The following is a 19236-nucleotide window of genomic DNA, read 5'->3' on the forward strand; positions in this document are numbered from 1 at the left end:
ATGGGTAAAGTCCACATATATGTTTGAAACTCCTGGGTTTCTCTGTCCACTAATGAGACTTCCCTCCTTCCACCACTTGTAAGGAGTTGCAGAGACAGCATACAATAGGAAGTAAAGCTTTGTTTGTTTAGGAAATTTTTAAATGTTTGTTGTTTTTAATCTGTTGGGAGCCGCCCAGAGTGGCTGGGGAAACCCAGCTGGATGGGCAGGGTAATAATAATAATAATAATAATAATAATAATAATAATAATAATAATTTATTTGTTTCTAGAAAGTATACACCACCACCCCTACCATTAACTCTCCCACACACTCCATGAACATTGTAAACACAAGGAGCAAGAGAAGTGGAGACCCAGTTAGCTTGGAAGGAAGATTCCAATGGCAAGCTGGTTCTTCAAACATTAGATGCAAAGTAAGTAATTACCACTTCATTCCCTTCATTGACTGGAACTCTGCCTTGTCTGGAGGCACCTAAGAGCATCATCTACCTTACCTACCCAGCATGCTCTGCTTCTTCCACCAGTGCATGCTCCATCAGGAGAAGCAGAACCTTGTCATTCCAGTGACCCTTACAGGTGTTAAAAGTTCACAGGAACCCACTTCATAAAAGGAGGTACAAAGCTACATATAATAACATTCATTGGCTTCACTGGATATTACCGGTACACCTGTCAAGGCATTTTTCTTAGGCTAAGGATGCTCAAGGAATGTAATCTTAGTGAATTCTGATACAAACTGACAGCCTGGTCCACCATTTCCAGACTAATGTGTGGATTAGGAAGTTGTTCTACCTTGGCTTTTGCACTTAACAAATGTTCCCAAAGACTCCATTAGAAATGAGCATCGAGAGAGAGAGAAATATCTGTTTAGATGTGATTTTTCATGTGGGTTTTTAAAAATACAGGCAGCTCCCCATTTGCACACGTTTGGCATGTGTGTGACAGCTGGTGCACATGCCGTTTTCAACACCAAAAGGGGGCAGGGCAGGCTTATGCTCACCCTGCAGATGTATGCAGTGCCTCAAAATGCAACCCCTGTGCAAATGGGGCATTGTCTGTACAAAAACAAATGGCAGATTACTGTGGAAATAGAATGGAACAGGTTTGTGAGCAAAAATGGCACTAACCAAAAATAGACGGATTTGCACATTCATGATTGTCCGTGAAGATGAGTTTACAACTGTGATGGCAATGCTAACACAGGTAACACAGGGTTCACTTCCTGGGACGTCGCCACGCAATGGGAGGCAAGAACATGAAATCTGGTCTGCTGACTCCATAGCAACAAAGATCCCAGCATTACTCTTTCACCCTGTCCCCACTGACTCTACCATCCCCTACTGATGCCTTCCCATACATTTTCTGCTTCCTACAATGCAAAAACAACCCCATGTTGAGGGAGAGGGAGAGGCTCACAAAGAGGCAAGGAACAAAGCTTGGTTTTGCTCAGGGATGTGAAACTGTTGCTCTCCAGACATGGCTGGACTCCCCCAGTCACTGCAGACCACTGGCCATGCTAACTAGAGCTAGTAGAAGATGGTGCCTAAAAGCACCTGGAGGTCCACAAGTTCCCCATCCCACATTTAGCATCAAGAGCACCACAGGCTTTTATTTGGTCCTGCTTTTCAGCATTCTCATTTGGCTATTTCTGTGCAAATTAAAGGGTCTCTCCCAAATCCACACCCCTCTTCACAGCTCTCTAGTGTGTAACCATAGAAACAATCAGTGCAGAACACATTCTCCAATACACGCCAGATTTGGAGTGCACTTCTCTCTCTCTTCCTCTCTCTCTCTTCAAAATCCCAGGCACGCCCATCAACGTTAATGTGTGAAGCAGATGGGATGGAGGGAGGAGGGGAGGAAGAGAGAGTCTGAAGCCCTGCATCATCTCACAGACGTGATTTAAGGGCAAAGGGACTCATTGACTGATGGGGTGGCCTTTTAACAGAAGTCTTAGGTGTCTCAGGGAAAACCCCCAAAGCAGGAAGAGGAAACTGTATGAAATGTGAATGTGTTTTTGGTATCTGACAGCTCCGTAGGAACATTTCACTCAGCATGCCCGCCTCTCATTAAATTCTATAGCTGTTGCACATAGAGGCCTTTCCTGCTGATATCAATAGCTCCCTGCTGGAATAAATGCTGAAGGAAATCAATGTCAGCCTTGGTGTTATTGTTGTTATTATGGTATCAAGTCTACAGCCTGGTCTTGCCTCTGTCAGAGCTCATGTTTTTGTGTGTCTGTTAGGGAACGGCGGGCAGGGGCGGGGAGGAGAGAGAAATGGAATTCAGTTTGCATTAAAAGGTTTACCAGGTTACCAGGTTTGCACTTTCTGAAACAATACAAGAAGTGAAATGAAACCGTCCCTCAAAATCTGCACGTATCCGAATTTTGCAGTGCAGTTCTCCAACCAATCAGTGTTTACAAAAAGGTGCATATTAGGAGAAAGTGTATTACTGGGTTGATTACTTGCAAAAATGCAGTCAAAACTGCATACAGTATGGGGTTTATTAGGAGAAATTCCAATTGCTCCTGAGACACAAATAACATTGGGAAAAGGAGAAAGACAGAACTAAAATTGACAGATCTTTCCATCCGCAGTGTGAATTAGGGGTGGAGGTGTTACTGACTTTGGTGTGAAGAACTAGCTCTCGTACTACAATAATTTGACAGCTATCTGAGTTTCCAAATATGGTGCTTACAGCAAGAATCTTAAGAAATAATTTATAGATAAATTTTCCAACCACGCTATGCTCCCACAATGGATGAATGACTCTATCCTGCAGGTCAGCTTTACCCAGTTTCCCCCACCCTTTGAATGCCTGTGCTTGCATTTACAGTGGTACCCCGCAAGATGAATGCCTCGCAAGACGGAAAACCCGCAAGACGAAAGGGTTTTCTGTTTTGGAGGCGCTTCGCAAGAAGAATTTCCCTATGGGCTTGCTTCGCAAGACGAAAGCCCATAGGGAAATCTCCGGGGACCTCTTTTAAATGCTGGTGGTGGGAAGCAAAGCCTTCCCCCCCCCCGGCCTTCAGAAGAGGTCCAGGAAGGCCGGCGGGGGCCGAAAGGCTTTGCTCCCCACCGCCAGCATTTTAAAAGCAGTCCGGCATAGCAGGGAAGCGCTTCCCGCTATCGCGGACGGCTTTTGAAGGCAGGCGGGGGGAGCAAAGACTTTCGCCCCCCGCCGGCCTTCAGAAGAGGTCCTGGACCTCTTCTGAAGGCCGGCGGGGGGCGAAAGTCTTTGCTCCCCCCTGCCTGCCTTCCCGGGAGAGCGGAGAAAGGCGGCGCCTTTCTCCGCTGTTCCCGACGGCTTTTGAAGGTAGGGGGGGGAGACTTTCGCCCCCCGCCCGCCTTCAGAAGAGGTCCTGGACCTCTTCTGAAGGCCGGCGGGGGGCGAAAGTCTTTGCTCCCCCCTGCCTGCCTTCCCGGGAGAGCGGAGAAAGGCGGCGCCTTTCTCCGCTGTTCCCGACGGCTTTTGAAGGTAGGGGGGGGAGACTTTCGCCCCCCGCCCGCCTTCAGAAGAGGTCCAGGACCTCTTCTGAAGGCCGGCGGGGGGCAAAAGTCTTTGCTCCCCCCTGCCTGCCTTCCCGGGGCAGCGGAGACTTCTCTGCTGTCCCGGGCGATCTTAAAATGCTGGCGGGCGGCAGCAAAGCTTTCGCTGCCACCCACCAGCATTTTAAAATCGCCCCGGGACAGCGGGGGCTTTTAAAATGCTGGCGGGCGGCAGCAAAGCCCTCCTGTCCCCGGAGCTTGCGGGGCGGGAGGTGGGGAGAAGGGCTTTTCTTCCCACCCCCAGCCTTCAGAACAGCCTTCTGAAGGCTGGCGGTGGGAAGAAAAGCCCTTGTCCCCCCCCCCAGCCTTCAGAAGAGGTTGGGGGACAGACTGTCCCCGGACCTGGTCTGAAGGCGGTTTCCATAGGAACACATTAATTGATTTTCAATGCATTCCTATGTGAAACCGTGCATCGCAATACGAAAAACTCGCAAGAAGAAAAAACTTGCGGAACGAATTAATTTCGTCTTGCGAGGCACCACTGTATTATCTTATTAATGTATCCAATACATGTTTAATGGGATCTTTTTTTGCTCAGCAGACACTGAAAGGTGCAAGCAATGTGTTAAGCTAAATCTTCACACCGAGTGCTCTCAGTCTGATATGCATTTATAATGAGTGGTTCATAGCTCCACCACCCAGAGCCCATGATTGTGAAAACTGGGTTGATTACGGTAATGTTCAGAAATCTGCTTATTACCATGTGTAATCACAAAGTATATAGGCTGTGTGGTATGCAAATTAAGGGCATTAATATTATTACTAGTGGGTTTCAACAAGCTAATCATGCCCTCTTCCAAAATATTCCATTATAAACACATGCACACACACTTTCCCTCCTATTCACTCTTCCTAGGGTTGCCATACTTCAAAAAGTAAAAACCAGGACACCTCGAAAGCTGTTGAGCGCATATATATATGATTTTTCTATTGACTTGTCTAAGATACAGGACAAAGGGCAGCCCTACCTCTTCTACAACAGGTATAACCACTGAGCTTGGCACTTTTGTAAGGAAGTTCTGGACCTGAATGCAGCTGCCATATGTGGTGAATGGCTGAACTGTATCTCACAACCTTCCCACTGAAGAACTTTCCATCACTGAACTGATTCCATCCACTCAAGCAATCCATTGGATCCCCCTGGAGAGGAAGGTGTAAAAGAGGCTCCCTGTTTCAGCTGAGCAAACATAATTTGGTATATTAGAAAAAAGGTTCACTAACACGTGGATGAATTCAATTGTTGGAATAACCTGGCCAGCTTCTTGATAATCGTCCCTATGTATGAGATATTAAGGTAACAGAGGAAGTGGTAACAGAGGACAAATGGGTCCTGCCCCCAATAGTCTGGTCCATGAGTAGGCAAACTAAGGTCCGGGGGCTGAATCCGGCCCAATCGCCTTCTAAATCCGGCCTGTGGACGGTCCAGGAATCAGCGTGTTTTTACATGAGTAGAATGTGTCCTTTTATTTAAAATGCATCTCTCGGTTATTTGCAGGGCATAGGAATTCATTTCAAAAATTCTTTCTTTTCAAAAATATAGTCCTGCCCCCCCACAAGGTCTGAGGGACAGTGGACCGCCCCCCTGCTGCAAAAGTTTGCTGGCCCCTGATCTGGTCCTTATGAGGTCAAAAGCCAGTGCAGAATTGTGTGAAAGGGCTGGGCTAGAAGTAGGCAGCAACTGCAGAGACAGAGCCATGACATATTTCTGCTGGGATCCAAGGCTGTGGCTATGGGAGAAGTAAGACCGGATTGTGTGAATGCTATGAGCCTCTCCATCAGACGCTCAGGTTTTATATGTGTGTAAGCAAACCATATATGCTAAAGATGCCACAGTCTCTGCTGTGCCTCATTCTGAGGAAACTGAACCCTGGCTAAGTGCCTGGGACCCCTGGAATCCTGCACTGGTCAGAGATTGGGGTGGCCAATACCTATTGAACTCTCAATCTTCCTTTGCTGTAAGAAATCTAACTGGTGGTTTTGCATTCAAAGAATACCTCCAGAGAAGTACTTGATGCAAAAAAAAAGACTTGCTGTTTTACATCTGTGACAATCAACCCTGAAAGAATTTGGATACGAGGAAATATTATATTCTTAATGAAGATTATCTGAAATTAAAGACTTTAATTACAAATTAAGCTGCCCTTAGCTGCTGCAGAGACAGTGTACAGATGCTCTTAACCTCTGTGCAAATCAGATTTGTACTTTGTCATGGCAAAGCTGATGGCAATTATTGGTTAAGCACTGAGGTTGTAAGTGCTGACACAGGAAAAAGGGGTTTCATGCTGCTTACATCACCCTTTTGACAGATTGGAGACCAAAACTTTCCTTCAGATTCTGACTTATTTTTTATTCTGGCAAATATTATTTATTGTATTTTTTGCTCTATAAGACTCACTTTTTCCCTCCTAAAAAGTAAGGGGAAATGTATGTGCGTCTTATGGAGCGAATGCAGGCTGCGCAGCTATCCCAGAGGCCAGAACAGCAAGAGGGATTGCTGCTTTCACTGTGCAGTGATCCCTCTTGCTGTTCTGGCTTCTGAGATTCAGAATATTTTTTTTTCTTGTTTTCCTCCTCCAAAAACTAGGTGCGTCTTGTGGTCTGGTGCGTCTTATAGAGCGAAAAATATGGTATTTACACGTTGGGCTCTTTTAAGCTGTGAGTCTCCAGCATGCGGTGCAATTGAAAGTTTGCAGAGTAGGGAGAGGGAGCTCATGGAGGGTTGGTGGGCAGTTTACTACCTTAGTAGCTGGCACACAGCCACTCTGTTTGGCATTAGAGGGAACAAGGGGGAACCAGAAACAAAACGTTGCGCCGCTTTCCCAGTCCCTAGCCAGAGAGCTCTGGCTTTCGGGGTTCCAGCCAGCCTGAAACAGGGGCCATGGAGGAAGCCCAGAAGAAAGCCACTGTTGGGGGCACCCTACCAGAGAGATCTGCAGAAACTCCATTAGAGGAAAATTTATTCTCTAATGTGCATTATGCAGAACCGCTTGCAGAATCGTGTGTACTAACTTCAAGAACTTTACAATCCATTGTAAAGATGTTGGATTCCTTGAATATACTGGTATCTCTGGCCTCCCAGAGGAGCCCAGGCTCTGCCACCATGGAGGACCAGCCTAAAATTCTCCCCTTGGAGCAGCACCTTTAATTCCTTCACAATGCAAAAGGAAGTTTTAATCACACCCAACCTCCACAGCTGACCAAAGGCTAGGCTGCAATCCAGCACCAATTTAATTGGATGGCTTTCAAAGGGGACTGGACAAATTCATGGAAAACGGGGCTATCACTGGCTTCTAGTTACAATGGCTTTGCTCTTCCTCCCTTCTGACTTCCAGTTGCTGGAAACCACAGGACGGAAGAGCGCTCTTGTGTTCAAATTCTGCTTGCAGGTTTCCTACAGCCATCTGTTTGACCACTGTGAGATCAGCATGATGGGCTAGATGTACCATTGCCCTGATCCAGCAGGCCCTTATGTTCTTTTGTTCTTAATGCCGTCAACAATTTCTGCCCAGTAATGTGACAACACAGGACATACCTACATCATGGTTGCTTAAAATGGCATGATACTGCTTTAAATATGTAGCACAGATGGAGACAAAATCACTAGTCCATTCGAGCATCCACTTTAAAACATTGCAATATGCATTTATAAAAATTAATTCCCTCTGACAATTTAGGAAATGCCTGAGCACTGAGAGCTGATGTACCACAGAAAGGTGCAGTAATTGAAAACACATACTCAGCATTTGCAGGGAGGTGCAATAAAAACAGCAATGACAAGAATCTTCTATCCAATCCTGTTAACTAATCTAATGTATAAATCCCACTATCAGCTCATTTCTTCTACAAAAAGGACTGCCTCTCTATCTTCTACATCATAAACCTAGCACAAGCATATGCTTCAGAATGTGACAGACAGAAAATATTTTTCTTTTTTCTCAACCCCTGAAAAAAGGACGATTTTGCAGAATCATATCTGAATATTCTCTGTGTGCATGTCTGTGTGGGCTGCCATTTTCCCTGGAATGACACTATGGATGATGCAAAATGGTGGCTAGGCTGTCAACACAGTTGCTGCTGCTGTCATTTGCAGAAGCAGCAGCCCCCACCCCAACAAAACTCATTAGGAAAAGTCAAAGAAGCTGTGCTATGACCATTGCTAATGTTTTGCCCCCTCCCTTCCAAGAAACGGCTGGAGAATGTCTTGTTCCCCTGGAGAAGGCCTTTCCAATTTATCTTCAAATATTAGGAGAGGTCAGTTGCTTATAGCTTTCCCTAAAAGATAAATCTTCTTACGGAGCCTTCAGTCCTTTTTGCTATTTCTTATCTCTATACAGTACTATCATTTTAGTCACCCGTAATGTGTGGGTCTCTCCTGCACAGCTGGCAATAGCTTTTCCCTTTTCTTGCTAGGAATCCTATTCGGAATAAGGGAATTTCCCTTTAAAAAAGGGAAACATTGACAGCTATGCTCTCCTGTAAAACATTTGGCTAGCTTAATAAAGAAACAAACCCATCCCCTTGTAGTTTTTGCAGTATTTGTAAGGTAAGCCATCTCTTCTTTTATTTTGCATTTTAAATGCAAAACCCAACCCTACTTCAGGGTTGGGTGACCCTCTAGGCCTCTCTAACTTAGAATTCTCCCCAGACTATGTCTCCTCATTGGTCCTGCTTTAAACCCAAGCATTTTTCTTTGACCTGAAGGTGTCCTTGAACTCTGGTATAATAATAATAATAATAATAATAATAATAATAATAATAATAATAATAATAAATGTGTACCCGGCCCATCTGGCTGGGTTTTCCCCACCACACTGGGTGGCTTCCAACAAAGATTAAAAAGACATTAAAATGTCACACATTAAAAACTTCCCTGAACAGGGCTGCCTTCAGATGTCTTCTAAATGTCAGGTAGTTGTTTATCTCTTTGACATCTGATGGAAGGGCATTCCACAGGGTGGGGGCCACTGCGGCGAAGGCCCTCTGCCTGGTTCCCTGTAGCTTTGCTTCTTGCAGTGAGGGTACTGCCAGAAGGCCCTCGGCACTGGAGCTCAGTGTCCGGGCAGAACAATGGGGGTGGAGACGCTCCTTCAGGGATACTGGGCCTGATAATGCCTCTTTGTCAGGATGGAGGACTGAGAGGGGTTGTGAGACTATATAGAAACTAGTCCACTGTACAAAGGTGAACTTTACATTCGTTGCTCTGCCCCCCTTTTGCCTCTGCCCTTGCCACTTGTCCCATGATTTCTACGCACGAGCCTGACAGGTTCTTTTCTCACACTGCCTCCTCTGGGAAATCCCACTGTTTACTGCTTTGAAGCAGAAGTCAATTCGTATATAAGGAGAAAGGTACACCAACATGGTAATGAATTTCCATGAGGACTTAAAAAGAAATCACAAACTGATGTGGTAATATCATCACCAAATAATTTTACTGTGACCATTATCAAATATTTTAATTAAACGAAGACCATTAAAATTTAATTTCAATTTGCCAAAATGCAAACCATGCCCGACTGCATAAGATGATTACATAATAAAAGGCATCAAGGGTTTAAAGAGAGGACAGCAGAGTTCATAAGTATTACCTGCTAACTCATACCAATCTTAACTTCCATTAGAACTCCAAATATCTTGTGCAACTTGTGATATCGTCTATCTCTTTCTTATCTTTCTTGCAGCCAGAACATAAAGTGCCACTTTATGTGCAACAATTCTGTTAGTGTCACTCAAAGGAAAGGGAACCGTTTCTGCTATAGTAATTCTGCTTCCAGGAATTAGCAAAGGTTTCGGGAATCAGTCTGTTGGATTCCTATATAAACGGCACATTAACAAGAAATGGGAACTTTGGAATGCCTAATTAAATGCAAATGCCTTCTTGAATCATTCCCAAAGTTGTCTCTTATTCATTTTAAGTGTAGAATTCAACTATGAGAAGTAATAACTATCTATAAGGTTTTGTCTTATAAACTTCCATTATTGGTTATTACCCCATTCCAAATAACACAAAGCAGGAAAACGTTTGGCTGACAGGCTTGTAGTTCAGCTGGGTGCTGTCAGCTCTTGCCTTGATTGTTGGCTACCCCAATTCTGTACATAAGAGAGCTCCAGAGGTTCCTGAAGGGAGGGACTAAAAGTTTCTGAAGAAATTTATTCTGTACTACTGTATTTCTGAAGTTTCTGAAAGAAGTTTCTGAAAGAAGTTTCTGAAAGAAGTTTCTGAAAGAAGTTTCTGAAAGAAATTTCTGAAAGAAATTTCTGAAAGAAGTTTCTGAAAGAAAAGTTTCTGAAGAAATTTATTCTGCACTACTGTATTTCAATGTGGGGCGCGGGTGGCGCTGTGGGTAAAACCTCAGTGCCTAGGGCTTGCCGATCGTATGGTCAGTGGTTCGAATTCCCGCGGCGGGGTGAGCTCCCGTCTTTCGGTCCCAGCTCCTGCCCACCTAGCAGTTCGAAAGCACTCCTAAGTGCAAGTAGATAAATAGGTACCGCTTTATAGCGGGAAGGTAAACAGTGTTTCCGTGTGCTGTGCTGGTGCTGGCTCGCCAGAGCAGCTTCGTCACGCTGGCCACATGACCCGGAAGTGTCTCCGGACAGCGCTGGCCCCCGGCCTCTTAAGTGGGATGGGCGCACAACCCTAGAGTCGGACACAACTGGCCCGTACGGGCAGGGGTACCTTTACCTTTACTGTATTTCTAAGGCTTTGATGGAATTAGAACCTGAGCCCCAAATGTGATGTGCAAATGTGGAGAGCTGAAATTAAGACTGGAAATATAAGGAACCGAGAAACTGAAATTGTCATATTTGTCCCTCTCTATTCAGAACTCCAGTGTTGCTCCAGTGGAATTTACAGGTAGATAATGGTGACTGTTGCTTTTCATATGTAAACTGAAAGAGAACTAAGTGTAGGGCTCTGTTTTATAAGAAAGGAACAAGTTAATTCCCAAACTTTTAATCTTCCTGAATTTTAACCTAGGCTATAAATATCCTTGAATTCACCACCTCCTGTCAGCAAGTCTTTAAATATGAGATAAAGATTCAGCCAGCAGAGCACCCTAATTAAGACATTCTGGTTTCACTGCCTTCCTCCCAAACCTCCTTAGCTGCAAGGTATTAGGGAGAAAGTCACTTGCCAAGCTATTCTGAAAGGGGCTGAGAAGAGTCTTTGACTGACTAAATCTCAGTTTTCACACAGGTCTGTATTAGACTATCAGTTTTAGAGATTAGCAAAAGGCTAAAAACAGAGTTGCTTAACAACTAAATTGCACCAGAGGCTATACTGAAAAACAGGAATGGCAGCTATTGCCTTACAATGATGCTTTAAGGTTTCAGCAAATGTAAGTATGTAGCTTCCTTAAAGATACGAAAACCTTCATTGTTTTGTAAAGTGGCACAGCATTTAAGCGTTGTGTTGCCTTGTTTCCCCTTGATTTCTCTTAAACCACACATACAACAAGTAAAAGCACTTTAAACTGAAATGCTTGTTTTCATGGTATCACAAGTAGGGACAGTTGTGGAATCTTCCTCAGCCAGATTCAATCCTCTGTTTTGCAGTTGTGTTTTCAAGATCTGCCCCAATCAACCAATGTGTTCTACCAGCACAAATATCTTTGCACAGGAGAACTCCTGGTCTTGTCTCCTGTCTCAAAAACTACAACAGCAGCTCTTACATCTGAAGAAAGAAATACTGATTTATTTGAGGCTTTCAATGGTACAGGTCAGGCTACAGGTGCAGATCGCCAAAGGCATGACTAGAGAGTTCCAGAGCAAAATCAGGAGTCCAAAACCAGATTAAAGCTGAGAAGATATCTCAACAAACCATCATGCCCCTCCCGCCAGCTTTAAAGGTGCAATGTGGCATGCTCATTCTCAATACTCTTTCTCCTCATGAGACTGGTGTGCTTGGAGGTAAGTGCTTTCCTGGGGGTGGGGAATAAGTCTGTTCCTAATAGCATAGATGGGATCAAGTTCTCAGTGACATGATGGAGAACAGCTCCTCTGGCTGTTTTTAGGTGCACCCCTTAGAAAGTGAAGTGTGTAGAGGCCCACAGCCCAATTTAAATACATATATAACATACTGTATATACACCCTGATACCTCCATTGGACCAGAAACAAGCTCCAATCTAGTCTCTGGTTACTACATGAATTGAGTAAGTGATGCAGTAAGACTGAAATAGATGGAGTGTTAAAATAGGAGGCTGCATAATTGGAGTGAGTACAAATATTTCTACAGTGAGAGAGAGTCCTGATTTATAATCCTATCATGTTCACTTGCTCCTGGGAATCAGGAAAAATTCATTTGAAGAGGATCCGAACATCCAACTAACAGCCCAGGGGGAAACAGTGGAGGCAGATGGTTTTAAGAGCGGATCTACTGCTTCTCTTATCCCAAGGATGGCACAGGGCAAGGAGAAATGTGATGCAATATTTAGTATAATTCATGTTTCCCCCCCCCCCAGGATCTCAAAAACACCAATGGTTTTTAGTTTTTTTAGCAAATGAAATTTTTTTTGGATTGCTACTAAGACACAAGTCAAATTTCAGGCAGTTAATCTACACTTTCTGACTTCATACTTTTTTTTTATTTACAAATGTGCAACTTGAGCAAGGTGCGGGAGAAATAGCAAATTCGCAGATAGGCAGCGTTAAATCTTAAACAGCAATTCCCCATCTCCCCAAAGGCACACAATTGCACTTTCTCAAGGCTACTTATTGTCTAACAGTTCCAGAAACTCAATTTTTTTTCATCTCAACCAAGATTCAAAATCGCAAGATAAATAATTACTAATTTATTATTAATTATAGAAATTAAAGTATTACTATTAACACCACCACCACCACCAAAAGCTTTTAGCCTGATCCTAAGATGAAGTCTCCATTCCAATTTCCAGTGACATGGACAGACCATTAGTCTCACACAGGGGTAGTCAACCTTTTCATACCGCCCGCCCACTAATGCATCTTTCTTGATGGTAAAATTTCCTTACCGCCCACCAGTGCTCGACGGAAGGAGGATTCAGTTTGTGCTGTAGAAGCCTTTACCGCCCACCTAGAATCCTGAAACACCCACTAGTGGGTGGTAGGAATCAGGTTGACAACCCCTGGTCTCAGTTAACAATGCACCTTACCTCTCTCACCAGCAAAAGAATACAAGCAAATAGTAAAGAGTACCCACAGAAGTGACACTGACACAAAACCCCACACATACACTAAGTAGAACAGAAGTATTGCCACCCAACTGCACCCCACTCACCACTCCCCCCATCACCTCTTTCTCCCTCTCCCCCTCCCCTTTCTTCCTAATGTAACACTAATGTCTCAACAAATGAAACTGATCTGTAGAAAATGTAACTTGAAATAAGAGACATTGCACATACTTTTGTAAACCAAGAAACCTTTGATAGGCAAATAAATAAATAATCCTGGTTATAATACTCAAAACAACAATAACAACAATGCACCTTTATCTGTCATAATTAGGGTTGATTCAGTTCACACTTAAAGGTGAAGCTACTTTCCAAAACAATACACAAAGTGAAACATAGCTACCCTTCAAAATTCACATGTTCTAAATTTTGTGATGCAGATTTCTGGCCAAGTAATGTGTACAAAACTGCATTTATTGGGGTTAAATATGCAAAATATTGATGAACATATAATACAAAAATGCACTGTGTTGGGGAAAATCACTTTACTTTGCAAATAGTGTATTTGCAAGGCTATCAAAGGGTAGGCTATTGCCATTGTGGCTATGTAGCTGAAACCTAATAATGAGTTTAGCTCTAAGATGCCAGTCCTTCAAGGGAAAAGATGTCAAGTTATACATAGGATGGGATGGGATACTGGCCTTTGAGAATTCAATTGACCTTTACTATAATATGCATTCCAATTAAAAATGAAGGACCAGTACAAAAATATTTGCATGTGCAGCCTATGCCCAAGTGATCATCATGAAAAGTACAAGGAAATTTATCACATGAACCAGCCTCACACCAATCCTTTTGTTTTCATCGCAATAACTAGACATTTCTTTATTATCGAAACACTTCATACCAAGTCTTGGCTTTATCTCCTCCTTGACACCCAAATCCTACACATGAATAAGAGTTCCCTAAGAAATGTATTATGTGAGTTGATATGGAATCCACGAGCATCTACTCAGCTCTTACTTTGTCAGCTTGGATAGCTCAGTTGGTTAGAGAGTGGTGCTGCTAGTGCCAAGGGTGAAGGTTTGATCCCCATATGGAACAGCTGCATATTCTTGCATTGTGGAGGGTTGGACTAGATGGTCCTTGGGTCCCTTCCAATACTGAAGTTCTATGGTTCTATACTCAGCTCTTTATAGTTATCATGGTCTAGGCATTTTTATTTTTTTTACATAATATAGCAGGTTTCCGCTGTTGCTAGGCTGAGATTTATATGGATCTCACAGCCCTTCCTCACATTTACAGTTGTGTTCTTTTTTTCTTTTCTTACAATGTTCTGGGCTTTGTAAAGCCACAGGTTTTACTGAAATTACTTTTAAGTTACAACGTCTAGATTGATTGAACACTCAGAAGACTGGTACCATCAACTGTGCACACAGGCTTATGGCAAAATCAGGCATACTAATCTTCTGTTCTGGGGGGTAGGGGGGAATTGGGGGAAACTTAATGTTCTGTCAATGTTTGGTTAAAAATCAAGAAAAATCTCACACACACACTATTGTTTTGGCAAAAGCTGTAATATTTCACATAACATGATGACACAAGAGTCTTTCTCTGACATTCAGAACATGAGTTGGGTGGGGAAAATGGATAAAGTCAGCAGACCCCAGTCTTATTCCTAACCTTCCCTCTGCATGTGGACACTTTTATCCATGTAGTCAGGCATCTCAGAAAAGGCAAGGTCCCAGTTTTTAAGGAGACAACCCTCCACAGATATCTGTTGCACACGTGTAAACTCTATGCAGATGTTCAAGTGAATTGGCATCAATTGGGGACAAGCACAGCACACAGAAACCTGCTGCCCATTCACGCTCCACGCTCACTGAAGGTCTGAAAGCAGCTAAGGTGATTGTCCAACCTGTACCTTAAAGGTATTCTTTCCACATCAACTGACCTGTTGATGGGCTCCTGAGTGCATCCGCTGACTCCAGCTTGCTACAGAGGATTCTGAGGCTTGTTGTGCATGGGAACCTAAGAAGAACCCTACTGGATCACATTCATAAAATAATAATAATAATAATAATAATAATAATAATAATAATAATGTCCTCACAATTACATGCAAGTATGCCCTATGCCTAGGACATGGAATACACTATAATATCAGCACACTAGAATGATTTAACAAGTGTTTTCCATTTGCTACATTACCCTGGACTCAGGCATGCAGAATTAATTGCAAAGGCGCACCACTTATTTCAGCTGCACATATCTTGTTGCTGCCTACCAGTAAGTTCTCCGTTAGTTTATTTCATTGAAATCAGTTCTAAAATGAAAGAGACCTTTTCCTAGAACTGTCAGCTAATTAAAAGTTGCTGTTTTTATCTACCTTAACTAATTACACACACAGAAAATATTACACCTATCCAATGATGATGATTTATTAACGTTATATAATTTGATTAAAGTCAACCAATGGCCTTAATTTGAACTGATTAATGGAGGAAGCCTATGTATGTTTCCTCAGGAGCAGGCCTGTGCTGAGTTTGTCTGAGGCCCTGGGGGGGGGGAGCGTTGTTAGAATAAACTTATAAATTCTAACAAAAAGGCAGCAGGTCCCTGGTGGGGGCCTGGGCCAGCTCAGCCCTCTGAGGCCTGGGGCAAGTGCACCTGCTTGCCCCCCACCTGCAGGGTCCTGCTCAGAAATATTTTCCATTGTGTTCAATGGAGGTTACTCTCTAGTGCATAAATGGACTAGCAGCCATCTTGATTAAACAACTGAAAGAAACAGGATACAAACTCAGCACAAGTGCTTTGATAATAATAACTGCACAGGGATGTCATATTTCAAGAAGTGAAAATCCGAACACAAAGGTTGTTGAGCTTTTCTTGGCAAAGTTTTAAAGCTATTTTTTTGTATTATTTTTTTTGGAAATTTGCCAAAACTTTAAACTTCCAACATGGGTTGCCATATGCCCGGATTTTCCCAGACATTTTAACCGGTTTCCAAAAATTCTGCCCAGGCACCATTTCTGAAGGATGAATCCCAGCTATGTTCAGAAAATTCCAGACATATGGCAGCCCTAAAAATGCATGACAATTACTTGGTTGAGACTGCAATCCTAACCTCACTTACCTAGGAATAAGCCCCCCACACCCTGACCATCCCATGACATCCTATTTATACCCATACAGTTTGAAATCAAACTGTAGGCAAAGGCATAGCACTGAACTTGCAACGCTTTGTGCATGGAGCTAGTAGCCTTTGTATTTGTCCACTCCTCTTTTAAAGCTATCCAAGTTGATGGCCATTACACATTTTAAAATATCTAGTAAATAATGAAATAACTCTGGCTAACACATTTGACTCAGAGGAAATGGAGACATTATCAGTGTTGAATAAAACACACTGCAAATCATTGCTGGCAAACTTTCCCCCAATGTAATCCATTCAGATCATTGTGCATAGTTGAGCGTGAAATTTTCACCTCTCCTAATGCGCTCTTGTACTAAAAATTTCATGCTTTGCCGACACTTTGTATGAATGCCTTGCAATATACACATTTCATTTGTTTGCAGGGATCACTGTCCGAAATCAGGATGCAGCACGCCGCATTTGAGAGAGTAAAAGATGGAAAACATTCATACTCAAGCTTTAAACAGGATTAGGAAAAGATAATACCTGTGTCAAGGATACCATGGCAGCACTGTCTATACCGATATGTTTTTTTAAAACAGCAAGTCATTATCTTTTAAACTATCCACAGGATTGGAACATTAATGGCTGACTTCAGACTTGTGGTGAATATAAATGAAAAATGGCTGCTCCGCCTGCCTGCCTTCTATGGTAGGGGTGGGGAACTGAAGCAGGCTGATAGAAATGGGTAAATATGACGATTCCAGTTATTCCAGTTTCTCATTTCCCCCCATCTTAAATTCAATTCCTCACATTAGTTCAGTTTAAAAAAATCACATGAAAATGTAGCAGCATTTCAGTGTGGTTCTCTCCTAATATGCATGTGCTTGTCAAGGCTGCGCCATATATAACTATTTGTTAGGTTTACAGATCTTCCCTAAAAATATGGAGTAGAGTTGTTGACCTTTCCATAAAGAGGGATTTAACACATCTTAATTATCCAGTCAAAAAGCCCCATTATTCATACTGTAAATGTGTGAATATGCTTTTGTGAGTTGGGCAGGAGTTAGGCTGTATGTCTGAGTCCCGTCACATTCCTGGATCCAGCAAGGATTCAGTTGCTGGAATAACCAGCCCAGCTTCTTGCTAATGGCCCCAAAGTATGAGATGTTAAGGTAACAGAGGAAGTGGTAACAGAGGACAAATGGGTCCCGCCCTCAATAGTCTGGTCCTTATGAGGTCAAAAGCCAGTGCAGAATTGTGTGAAAGGGCTGGGCTAGAAGTAGGCAGCGACTGCAGAGACAAAGCCATGACATATTTCTGCTGGGATCCAAGGCTGTGGCTATGGGAGAAGTAAGACCGGATTGTGTGAATGCTATGAGCCTCTCCATCAGACGCTAAGGTTTTATATGTGTGTAAGCAAACCATATATCCTAAAGATGCCACAGTTTCTGCTGTGCCTCATTCTGAGGAAACTGAACCCTGGCTAAGTGCCTGGAACCCCTGGAATCCTGCACTGGTCAGAGATTGGGGTGGTGTGCAACAATACCTATTGAACTCTCAGTCTTCCTTTGCTGTAAGAAATCTAACTGGTGGTTTTGCATTCAGCTTGTCCTCCAAAGAAGTACTTGATGCAAAAAAAGACTTGCTGTTTTACATCTGTGACAATCAACCCTGAAAGAATTTGGATACGAGGAAATATTATATTCTTAATGAAGATTATCTGAAATTAAAGACTTTAATTACAAATTAAGCTGCCCTTTGCTGCTGCAGAGACAGTGTACAGATGCTCTTAACCTCTGTGCAAAACAGATTTGTACTTTGTCATGGCAAAGCTGAATGGCAATTATTGGTTAAGCACTGAGGTTGTAAGTGCTGACACAGGAAAAAGGGGTTTCATGCTGCTTACATCACCCTTTTGACAGATTGGAGACCAAAACTTTCCTTCAGATCGTGACTTATTTTTTATTCTGGCAAATATTATCTATTTACAAGTTGGGCTCTTTTAAGCTGTGAGTCTCCAGCATGCGGTGCAATTCAAAGTTTACAGAGTAGGGAGAGGGAGCTCATGGAGGGTTGGTGGGCAGTTTACTACCTTAGTAGCTGGCACACAGCCACTCTGTTTGGCATTAGAGGGAACAAGGGGGAACCAGAAACAAAACGTTGCACCGCTTTCCCAGTCCCTAGCCAGAGAGCTCTGGCTTTCAGGGTTCCAGCCAGCCTGAAACGGGCCATGGGGAAGATTTCAGGAAACCATGTTCTTCTGTGGAATAAAGGCCTCAGGTTTTGAATTGCCTCTCAGCTCTGTGCAGTACAGCCAAGTCTCTACAGGCCCCTCCCCTTGAGTTTTGTGTCAACACTGGACAGAAATTTTTCAGGACTCTGGTGAACCAGACGGCATAAAACACAAACTGAATTCCAGGAACATTACAGTGTACTTGCTTTTAGATTCTGTTGGTTGAATCTGTATTTTTGATGGTTTTATCCTGTGTACTTCTTTTTTGATCTTATTTTATCTCAATTTTTACATTTCTTTTGGGGTAAATTGCTGAGAGAGTTTTCTTTTTGGATTGAGCATTCCACAAAAACAGTTAAAACACATCAATGATCTTACTATCATTTGTACCTCTGTTAACTGGGAGCATATGGGTGAAGAGAGGGCTCTAGGTACAAATAATAAATACAGGTGGCGACCATTTTGTGTGGGCCAACTGATGTCCAGGTCCTTTTGGGCCCAGAACAGGGCAGAAAGGGGACGGGGTGGAGCAGAGCAGGTTTATGTGTATGCCGCCAACATGCTTGGGATCCAGGAACAGAACTCCCACGCAAAATGATCGCTGTCATAACTAACTCAACAGACAAAGGCTGACAGCAAATGCATATGGTAGCAATCCAGGACAACAGTACTGGAAACTAAACTAAACCTTTTAACATTCTTTTAGTTGTATTTTATGGTTTATATATTAACAATTGTGGTTTTTATAGTTGTATGGCCTATTTGGTCTTATTCTGTACTCTGCCCCGATATCCAATTGCTGAAGGATAGTTTAAAAATATTTCGAGAAATAAATAATAAATGCACACCACCTTTTAAAAGATAGCCAAAATTATTCCAATGGGCCGAGAAACTGCAGTATTAGTTCATCTGAAAGCATTTCAATTCAAATAGGAAACTGAGTTTATTTATAATTTATTGGCAGCTGCTAGGATTTTATAATAACAACAATAATAATTTATTATTTCTACCCCACCCATCTGACTGGGTTTCCCCAGCCACTCTGGGCAGCTTCCATAGAAACCAAAAATACACTAAAATATCACACATTAAAAACTTCCCTGAACAGGGCTGCCTTAAGATGTCTTCTGAATGTTAGGTAGTTATTTATCACTTTGACATCTGAT

At 42.9% G+C, this 19236-nt stretch overlaps 1 protein-coding gene across 2 annotated transcripts in view; it reads right to left on the reverse strand.

The window, feature by feature from the left end:
• DCX (doublecortin) overlaps window positions 1-19236 on the reverse strand; it is a 107127-nt gene that overhangs the window by 35753 nt on the left and 52138 nt on the right. The gene's annotated exons all lie outside the window — the stretch shown is intronic.

This window comes from Podarcis vaucheri (genome assembly GCF_965113315.1).
Source record: "Podarcis vaucheri genome assembly, chromosome: Z".
Classification (NCBI taxonomy): Eukaryota; Metazoa; Chordata; class Lepidosauria; order Squamata; family Lacertidae; genus Podarcis; species Podarcis vaucheri.